Below are 11,768 nucleotides of genomic sequence, written 5' to 3'. Positions count from 1 at the left end.
GAAGCCTTTGAAACACTAAAGAAAGCCTTAATTACTGCACCTGTTGTTCAACCACCTGATTGGAACTTGCCTTTTGAGATTATGTGTGATGCTAGTGATTATGTTGTCGGTGTTGTTCTAGGGAAAAGAGTTGATAAGAAACTGAATGTTATTCATTATGCCAATAAAACTCTAGACAACGCTCAACAAAATTATGCTACTACTGAAAAAGAATTCTTAGTAGTGGTGTTTGCTTGTGATAAATTCAGATCTTACATTGTTGATTCTAAAGTGATTGTTCACACCGATCATGCCGCTATAAAATATCTTATGGAAAAGAAAGATGCTAAACCTAGACTCATTAGGTGGGGTCTCCTGCTACAAGAATTTGATTTGCATATCACTGATAGGAAAGGAGCGGAGAACCCCGTAGCTGATAACTTGTCTAGGCTTGAAAATATTCTTGATGACCCATAACCTATTAATGATAGCATTCCTGATGAACAATTAGCTGCAATAAATATTTCTAATAGTACACCTTGGTATGCTGACTATGCTAATTATATTGTTGCTAAATACATACCACCTAGCTTTACATACCAACAAAAGAAAAAAAATTCTTCAATGATTTAAGATATTACTTTTGGGATGACCCACATCTTTATAAAGGAGTAGATGGTATTATTAGACGTTGTGTACCTGAGCATGAACATGAACAAATCCTACGGAAATGTCACTCTGAGGCTTATGGAGGACATCAGGCGGGAGACAGAACCGCTCATAAGGTATTGCAATCTGGTTTTTATTGTCCTACTCTCTTCAAGGATGCCCGTAAGTTTGTCTCGTTTTGTGATGAATGTCAAAGAATAGGTAATATAGGTAAGCGTCAAGAAATGCCTATGAATTATTTACTTGCTGTTGAACCATTTGATGTTTGGGATTTGATTTCATGGGACCTTTTCCTTCCTCTAATGGGTATACACATATTTTGGTTGCTGTTGATTATGTTACTAAGTGGGTAGAAGCTATTCCAACCAGTAGTGCTGATTACAACACCTCTATTAATATGCTTAAGGAAGTTATTTTCTCAAGGTTTGGAGTCCCTAGGTATTTAACGACTGATGGTGGTTCACACTTTATTCATGGTGCTTTCCGAAAAATGCTTGCTAAGTATGATGTTAACCCTAGAATTGCATCACCTTATCATCCTCAGTCTAGTGGTCAAGTTGAACTTAGCAATAGAGAAATAAAACTAATCTTACAAAAGATTGTCAATAGGTCCCGGAAGAATTGGTCTAAGAAATTAGATGATGCACTTTGGGCTTATAGAATAGCTTATAAAAATCCTATGGGTATGTCCCCATATAAAATGGTTTATGGAAAAGCTTGTCATTTGCCTCTTGAGTTAGAACATAAAGCATATTGGGAAATTAAAGAACTCAACTATGATTTCAAACTTGCTGATGAAAAGAGGTTATTTGATATTAGCTCATTAGGCGAATGGAGAACCCAGGCTTATGAAAATGCAAAGTTATTCAAAGAAAAAGTTAAAAGATGGCATGACAAAAGAATCCAAAAGTGCGAGTTCAAAGTTGGAGAATATGTTCTTTTGTACAACTCTTGTTTCAGATTCTTTGCACGAAAACTCCTCTCCAAATGGGAATGATCATATGTCATCGAGGAGGTCTATCGATCCAGAGCCACTTGTAGCGACCAGACCTCAAACAGTCTGATCTCTGTGCTTTAGTGTCATCCCTGGATTGGTAATGCTGACACGCACAATACTTGAAGGATTTATAACAGAGTAGCAATCACACCCTTATTACATCGAATGTCTCAAAAGATAACTTATTACAATAAATATAACTTAAGGCCATCTAATAACGATAACAGCGGAAGACTTGGAAGATAAGCGAGTCCATCAACTCCAACGACATCACTGAGTATAATACCACGACCTAAGGCACCTTACTCGTCGTCTGAAAAGTCTACAACATGAACGTTGCAGCCCGAAAACAGGTCAGCACATGGAATATGCTGGCAATGTAACACATAGAGAGCAATGAACAGAATAATGCCATACTACATGCATATATGGCCGGTGGTAAGCTCTATGGTTACAGTTTTTCATAAAGCCAATTTTTCCCTACAACAAAGGAATAAATTTTATTTAACTATCATGGTGGTTGTTAAACATTGAGAAGGTTCACGCAACTCAATCCCAATTAAGTATCATCATTAAAACCCAACAAATTAAATTAAGATCATGATGATATTCACATGATAATCCAGGTACTAGATACTCAAAACATCCATAACCGGGGACACGGCTAACCATGATTAGTTTAAACGCTCTGCAGAGGTTTGCGCACTTTTCCCCGCAAGACTCAATATCCTTCATTGGAATTCTCGCACTACAAGGTGTTTAAGAAATGGATGACCGAGACATAGTCTTTCAAAAGCGTTTGCACCTTACGATGGGTAGACAGTTACACCTACTTTCCCCTACATCTGCTAGTCTACCACTTTAAGAGTTCACACGACTTAGTCAACTATGCTAGAGCCCATAGTAGCTTGCGACTGCACACGGAAGTTTCTAGCATGAACAATCTCATGATCCCTTTGAGCCTGGGTGGCGGTCCATAGGAGAATCACACGGTACCCCGGGATTTCCAAAAATACAGGCAACACTGGGTTCCCCAGGTGCCTCAATCCACCCAGATGTGTATTAAAGTTGCCACCTTAAGTAAACCATTAATTTAACAAATCTCACATTTGTCATGGATACACTCACTCAATCCACGTCTACTAGCATAGCATAGCGATATAAGCAAATGTAGAAGTAACTCCCAAAGGTTTGATAATAAACAGGTAATAGGCACTACCTCATCTACTTTCCCAAAACCCACATGTTAAACAGATCCTAATCATGCAATTGTTTGAGGATTGATCTAATGCAATAAAAACTGGGTATGAAAAGGGATATGATCAAAGTGTTACTTGCCTTGCTGATGATCCGTCAAACCTAGAGACTCGTAGTAGCAAGCGGCGCACTCCGGGTACTCTATCGCAAACAAACAAGCATACTATAAGCACTCATCTAATGCATAGGTAAAACTCAAATAAGATATCTAACCAGAAAGTTCAACTTAAGAACTCCGGTTTGCAAAAAGAATCAAATCAAACGAAGCAACGAAAGTCAAACGGCGAAAGAAATAAGCTTCATTTACTAATCTGGACCTAAGTCAAATTTTATTGTAGCAAAAACTTGTTTGAGTTGGTTAAACGAAAAGAGGGTTTCGAGATGAAACTCTAGGCGCTTGAATCGCCTGATTCCGATAAACGAGCGAAAAGTTATACTAGAACAAAAATTAGATCAGAAATCGCGATCGGAAATAATCGCAGAAAATCCGAGAAAAAGAAAAACGGACGAACAGGCTAACGAACGAACGTTCGCTGTCTGCGGCTAAGCGACAAAAACCATTCGTTAAAACGAACATACGGACGAACGCCCGCAAAATAAATAAACTGAAAAAAACCAAACTAAACCAATCTAAAAAAATAAACTGTGGTTTTTATTAAAAAAACCAGGCAGTTTTTCTTAGAAAACCGCCGGCGGCGGGGCGGCTACCTCCGGTGAGGTCCAGCGACAGGCTCCGGTGGTGGCGGTGGGTGGTGGCGGCGACGGGCGGCAGCGATCGGGACGGGCGGCGCGGCGAGGGACGGCGGCGCGGCGGGATCCGGCGGCGGCGGCGCAAGTCTGGGGGCGGGGCAGGGCTGGTGGCGAGGGTTTCAGCCCGGGGCGGGCCGTTGGCCTTTAAAGGCCACCCGGGCGCAGTGTCCAGGTCGGACACGGCCCGGTAAGGCGGTAATTTTTTGTAAAAAATAATTACGACGTGCAGAAAAAGAAAGAAAAGAAATAGCAAACGGACTCCAAAAATCCCGAATAAATTTTCCCCGTCCTCTAAAAATAAGCCGGACAAGATGAACATTTATTTGGGGGCTAAATGCAATTTTGAAAACGCGCATTTTTCCTAAATTCAAATAAAATAGCGATAAACTCCAAAATAAGATCTTATTTGATTTTATTATTAAATCCTCAATATTTCTTTATTTTTGGAAAGTCATTTTATTCCCTCTCTTTTATTTTTGTATAAGAAATATTCAAAGATAAAATAATTAAAATCGAATGATCTTATCTTCAAAATTTGAGAAAACTCAAATATGAAAATAACAAAATCTCCAACTCTCTCCGTGGGTCCTGGAGTTGCGTGAAATTTCTAGGATCAAGCCAAAATGCAATAAAATATGACATGCAAAAAGGATCTAATGTATAACATTCCAAATTGACAAACCTACCCCCCTTAAGATGAATCTTGCCCTCGAGATTTGGGTTGGCTAGAAAATAGGTGAGGGTGGTCCTTCAGTAGATCTTTCTCTCGCTCCCAGTTGGCTTCATCCTCGGTATGGTGGCTCCACTGAACTTTGCAAAACTTGATGACCTTGCTGCGTGTGACTCGGCTGGCAAACTCGAGAATCTTGACTGGTTTCTCCTCATAGGTCAAATCACTATCCAGCTGAATCGCTTCCAGAGGCACTGTATCTCTTAGCGGTATATCCGCCATCTTTGTGTGGCACTTCTTCAACTGGGAAACGTGGAATACATCATGAACTCCTGACAATCCTTCGGGCAACTCCAACTTGTAAGCAACTTCTCCCATACGTTCCAAAACTTTGTATGGTCCCACAAAACGTGGCGCTAACTTTCCCTTAACTCCAAAGCGCTTAACTCCTCGAAGTGGATATACACGAAGATAATCTCTGTCTCCGACTTCGTAAACTGTCTCCTTGCATTTAGAATCCGCATAGCTCTTCTGCCTGGATTGGGCTACCTTGAGCCTATCGTGAATCAACTTCACCTTCTGTTCAGACTCTTTAATCAAATCTGGCCCAAACAACTGACGGTCTCCAACTTCATCCCACAACAATGGTGTTCTGCACCTCCTTCCGTACAAGGCTTCGAAAGGGGCCATCTTCAAACTGGATTGATAACTGTTGTTGTAAGAGAACTCTGCATATGGCAAATTGTTGTCCCAACTAGATCCATAATTTAGCGCACAAGCTCTCAACATGTCCTCCAGAATCTGATTGACTCTCTCGGTCTGTCCATCTGTCTGTGGATGAAAAGCTGTATTGAACTCTAGCCTGGTACCCAAAGTTTCATGCAACTGATTCCAGAACTTTGAGGTAAACTAGGTTCCTCTATCTGATACAATGCTCCTCGGAACTCCATGCAGACATACGATCCTGGTCATGTATATCTTCGCCAACTTGGCACTGGTGTAAGTGGTCTTCACTGGGATGAAATGAGCTACCTTCGTCAAACGATCGACTACAGCCCATATTGAGTCATAGCCCGAATGAGTCTTGGGCAATCCTGTGATAAAATCCATGCCTAGCTTATCCCACTTCCATTCGGGTATCGGCAATGGCTGTAGCAATCCGGCTGGCTTCTGATGCTCTTCCTTCACTCTCTGACATACATCGCAAACTGCTACATACTCCACAATATCCTTCTTCATTCCGGTCCACCAGAAAGTGTCCTTCAAATCCAGATACATCTTGGTATTTCCTGGGTGAATCGAATACGGTGAATCATGGGCCTCTTGTAGAATCAACTTCCTGATCTCCGGATCATTAGGCACATAAATGCGGTCCTCAAACCATAGGGTATCGTGCTCATCCTCACGAAATCCTTTAGCATTTCCTTTGCTCATCTTCTCCTTTATCTCGGCAATATCCTTGTCTGTCTTCTGAGCTTCTATGATCTTATCCATCAAAGTGGACTGAATCTCCAATGCTGCTACATAGCCTCTCGGAACTATCTCCAAACATAGCTCGCGAAGATCCTCGGCTAACTCCTTAGGTAACTCTCCGGTCATGAGTGTTTTGACATGGCTCTTGCGGCTCAACGCATCGGCTACTACATTAGCCTTTTCGGGGTGATAATGCAATCTCATATCATAATCCTTAATGAGCTCTAATCATCTCCTTTGCCTGAGATTCAGCTCCTTTTGTGTGAAGATGTACTTCAAGCTCTTGTGATCCGTGTACACCTCTGAATGGCTTTCGATGAGAAAATGTCTCCATGTCTTCAATGCGTGCACTACGGCTACTAACTCCAAATCATGGGTAGCATAATTCAACTCATGGGGCTTAAGCTGTCGTGAGGCGTACGAAACAACTCTTCCCTCCTGCATAAGCACTGCTCCAAGTCCTCGACGTGAAGCATCACAATACACCTCATAATCCTTGCGCTGATCTGGCATAATCAACACTGGTGATGTAACCAAACGTTTCTTCAACTCCTGGAAACTGGCCTCACATTCCTCAGTCCAATTGAACTTGGTGTCCTTCTTCAACAACTCCGTCATGGGCTTCGTAATATTCGAGAAATTCTCAAGAACCTTTGGTAGTATCCTGCGAGTCCACGAAAACTCCGGATCTCTCCAACTGTCGTTGGGGCTTCCAGTTTGTCACAGTGACAACTTTGGTGGGGTCTACTGCTATTCCTTCTCCGGATATAACATGTCCGAGGAATCCAACTTCCTTCAACCAAAACTCACATTTGCTGAACTTGGCATATAACTGATGTTCTCTGAGCTTCCTGAGTACCAAAGCAAATGCTCCTTATGCTCCTCTTCATTCTTCGAATAGACCAGAATATCATCAATGAACACCACGACGAACTTATCCAGAAACTCCATAAACACCTTGTTCATCATGTTCATAAAATAGGTAGGTGCGTTAGTCAGACGGAATGACATAACGGTATACTCATATAGCCCGTACCTGGTGGTAAAAGTTGTCTTTGGTATGTCCTGCTCTTGAATCTTCAACTGGTGGTACCCTGATCGCAGATCGATCTTGGAAAATACCTTAGCTCCTTGCAGCTGGTCAAATAGATCATTGATCATCGTTAGTGGGTACTTATTCTTGATTGTCACTTCATTCAATCCTCGATAATCAACAACCATCCTCAATGATCCATCCTTCTTCTCTACCAGAAGTACTGGCGATCCCCAAGGTGAAGAACTTGGGCGAATATTGCCTTTATCCAGTAGCTCCTTAATCTGCTTCTTAATTTCCTCCAAATACTGTGGGGGCATCCTGTACGGTCTCTTAGATATCGGCCCTGTGCCTGGCAAAAGCTCAATCAAAAACTCAATGTCTCTATCCGGTGGCATGCCTGGCAACTCTTCTGGAAATACGTCAGGGAAATCCTTCACCACTGGTACTTCCTCTTGTACAACTCCTGATAAGGAATTCACTTGAGTCCTCTTCAGCTCGTGTCGGGATACATACTTGATCCTTCTTCCTTCTGGGGTGGTAAGCAAAATCGACTTACTGGCGCAATCGATGTTTCCTCCATACATCGATAGCCAATCCATACCCAGAATCACATCTAAACCTTGCGACTCCAAAATTATCAAATCCGAGGGGAAAACATGCCTACCTATGGTCAATGGCACTTGAAAACATCCTTGACGGGCCATATATTCCGCTCCTGGTGAGCTTACTAACATAGGTGTTCTAAGAACCTTGGTGGGCAGTTTATGCTTATCCACAAATCCCCTTGATATATATGAATGCGATGCACCAGTATCGAAAAGAACGATTGCAGTAAATGACTTAACCAAAAACTTACCTATTACTGCATCTGGCTGGGCTTCAACCTCCTCCACATTAATGTGGTTCACCTGTCCCCTGTTGAAAGGGTTCGGTTTCTTCCAAGAGCTCCCATTGCCATTTCCATTCTTAGCTTCAGGACATTTATTAGCATAATATCCAGTCTTCTGACACTTGTATCAAGTGACGTGGCTCAGGTCCTTCTTGGCTGGGGTTGATGGGTTGGTACGGTTCTGGTCATTGCTTACTCCATTCCCATTACCATTCTTGGGGCCACTATGGTTGTGTGAGCTCCCTCCTCCATGGGTATGCTGAAAGGGTCCTCCCGAGTTCGGGGTAAAACATGGCTTCTGCTGAGCTCCTGAATTGTACTTCCCTTCTCCATACTTCCTCTTACGGTTGTCAATCTGCTGCTGCTTCCCTTCAATCATGAGAGCTCTATCTACCAACTCCTGGCAGTTGTTGAAGGTTGCTACCATCAACTGCATGCTTAGCTCATCATTTAGTCCTTCCAGAAACTTCTCATGCTTAGCTGCATCCGTAGCAACGTCATCTGGGGCATAACGTGCTAACTTACTGAAATCATCCACATACTGGCCAACTGTACGTCCTCCTTGGCGCAAGTTGCGAAACTCACGCTTCTTCATGGCCATAGCTCCTGCTGAAACATGAGCAGTACGGAAAGCCTGCTGAAACTGGTCCCATGTGATAGTGTCGATAGGATAAGTGGCTGTAAAATTCTCCCACCATGATGTTGCGGGTCCATCAAGCTGATGTGCGGCAAAATGCACCTTCTCCGCATCTGTGCATCCTGCAGTGGTCAACTCCCTTCCCATCTTGCAGAGCCAATCATCTGCAACTATCGGCTCAGTGCTACCGGAGAACACGAGCGGATTCAGCATCAAGAAACGGGCTAAGTGATCAACAGGTGGTGGTGGTGGGTTGTTGTTGTTGTTGTTCCCCTGATTTTCATTCTAGACTAGTATCTGCATCAATGCATTCTGCTGCTGGATCAACTGAGTGAGCTCCGGTGGGAAAGCAAATCCATTGTCACGTCTCGGAGGCATCTGAGGGTTTAGAAAAGATGAGAATATAGAATAGAGTGGGGTCTAGAGAGAAATACACTACCCATATGCACATGAGACAAATGCAAACAATATCACTTCAATCAATTCAAACAAGGGCATACAACGATCTAACTATCATTACAAAAGTGCTCGGACTATACTACATACATGGGGGAGTACTACTACTGTTATGGTGGTCGACTAGAAAAATTGATCGGTCGAAGACTCCATGATATCTGCTCCAGCTTCATCAACAAAGTCATCATCACTATCGTCTGGGTCTGAATCGGTGTCATCGATGATGATGTAGTTCTCCGGGCAAGTGCAATCATCGTCTTCTCCTCCAGTCGCGGGGAATCCCATGAATACCTTTAGCTTCTTCTTCAGATCATCATTCTTCTCCACGAGTGTCGTCATTTCCTCCTCATATCCATCGCGTGTAGACTTAAGTTCTTCTTCCAGCTCCGTGATCTTGGTCATTGCCTTCTTCAGATCTATCATGCATGCGCACATCTGGTTCTCCTGGCGACGAATGTGCTGGTTTAGCTCCTGGATGGAAGCTGCAATTGATCTATCCTTCCTGGTACTGATCATCTCCCATAGCTCATCTCGGCGCCCACAAATCTGGTAAATAATATCCTTGAGATCCTTGTGGTAAACTTCTCCTATGCGTCCCATGGTAATGTGGGCTACCATGCTCTTTCCTAGACTCCAGGTTGGTGCATCAAAGGATAACTCTATGGGCTCAGCGATGGGCATGAACGTCCTTCCTGGAACTTGAACTTGAATCATCCAACGCTCCTCTTCTGGTAAAGTGGCGATGTAGGTCCCAGTGAAGCTTGGTACTCCGATGTTTAGGTACTTAGTGACTTCCTTACAGTGGCGTCCGAAGGGTGTATCTTCATCCAGTTGCGTGAACTTGTTCCTTGCATCCGCCATCCTAAAAGATTAGAAAAGATGAGGAGTCAGAAATGAGAAGAGAGTAGTGATATAGGGCTTTAGCTTAGTGGTCGTGTCCTACAGTCAACGTGTGCTCTGATACCATCTTGTAGCGACCAGACCTCAAACAGTCTGATCTCTGTGCTTCAGTGTCATCCCTGGATCGGTAATGCTGACACACATAGTACTTGAAGGATTTATAACAGAGTAGCAATCACACCCTTATTACATCGAATGTCTCAAAAGAGAACTTATTACAATAAATATTGCTTAAGGCCATCTAATAATGATAACGCGGAAGACTTGGAAGATAAGCGAGTCCATCAACTCCAACGACATAAGTGAGCATAAGACCACGACCTGAGGCACCTTACTCGTCGTCTGAAAAGTCTGCAACATGAACGTTGCAGCCCGAAAACGGGTCAACACATGGAATATGCTGGCAATGTAACACATAGAGAGTAATGAACAGAATAATGCTATATTACATGCATATATGGCCGGTGGTAAGCTCTATGGTTACAGTTTAGCATAAAGTCAATTTTTCCCTACAACAAAGGAATAAATTTTATTTAACTATCATGGTGGTTGTTAAACATTGAGAAGGTTCACCCAACTCAATCCCAATTAAGTATCATCATTAAAACCCAACAAATTAAAATAAGAACATGATGACATTCACATGATAATCCAGGTACTAGATACTCAAAACGTCCATAACCTGGGACACGGCTAACCATGATTAGTTTATACACTCTGCAGAGGTTTGCGCACTTTTCCCCGCAAGACTCGATCTCCTCCGTTGGAATTCTCGCACTACAAGGTGTTTGAGAAATGGATGACCGAGACATAGTCTTTCAAAAGCGTCTGCACCTTACGATGGGTAGACAGTTACACCTACTTTCCCCTACATATGCTAGTCTACCACTGTAAGAGTTCACACGACTTAGTCAACTATGCTAGAGCCCATAGTAGCTTGCGGCTACACACGGAAGTTTCTAGCATGAACAATCTCATGATCCCTTTGAGCCTGGGTGGCGGTCCATAGGAGAATCACACGGTACCCCGAGATTTCCAAAAATACAGGCAACATTGGGTTCGCCAGGTGCCTCAATCCACCCAGATGTGTATTAAAGTTGCCACCTTAAGTAAACCATTTTTAACAAATCTCACATCTGTCATGGATACACTCACGCAATCCACGTCTACTAGCATAGCATAGCGATATAAGCAAACGTAGAAGTAACTCCCAAAGGTTTGATAATAAACAGGTAATAGGTACTACCTCATCTACTTTCCCAAAACCCACATGTTAAACAGATCCTAATCATGCAATTGTTTGAGGATTGATCTAATGCAATAAAATCTGGGTATGAAAAGGGATATGATCAAAGTGTTACTTGCCTTGCTGATGATCCGTCAAACCTAGAGACTCGTAGTAGCAAGCGGCGCACTCCATGTACTCTATAGCAAACAAACAAGCATAATATAAGCACTCATATAATGCACAGGTAAAACTCAAATAAGATATCTAACTAGAAAGTTCAACTTAAGAACTCCGGTTTGCAAAAGGAATCAAATCAAACGAAGCAACGAAAGTCAAACGGCGAAAGAAACAAGCTTCGTTTACTAATCTGGACCTAAGGCAAATTTTACAGTAGCAAAAACTTGTGTGAGTTGGTTAAACAGAAAGAGGGTTTCGAGACAAAACTCTAGGCGCTTGAATCGCCTGATTCCGATAAACGAGCGAAAAGTTATACTAGAACGAAAATCGGATTAGAAATCGCGATCGGAAATAATCGCGGAAAATCAGAGAAAAAGAAAACGGACGAATAGGCTAACGAATGAACGTTCGCTGTCTGCGACTAAGCGACGAAAACCGTTCATTAAAACGAACGTACGGACGAACGTCCGCAAAATAAATAAACCGAAAAAACGAAACTAAACCGCGGTTTTTATAAAAAAACGGGCGGTTTTTCTTAGAAAACCGCTGGCGGCGGGGCGGCTACCTCCGGCGAGGTCCGGCGACGGGCTCCGGCGGGGTGGGGCGACAACGACGGCGGTGGGTGGTGGCGGCGCAGGGCGGGGGCGGTC

This window comes from Triticum dicoccoides, chromosome 3B (genome assembly GCF_002162155.2).
Source record: "Triticum dicoccoides isolate Atlit2015 ecotype Zavitan chromosome 3B, WEW_v2.0, whole genome shotgun sequence".
Taxonomy (NCBI): domain Eukaryota; kingdom Viridiplantae; phylum Streptophyta; class Magnoliopsida; order Poales; family Poaceae; genus Triticum; species Triticum dicoccoides.
The sequence above is the reverse complement of the archived record's forward strand: the minus strand, read 5'-3'. Positions refer to the sequence as shown.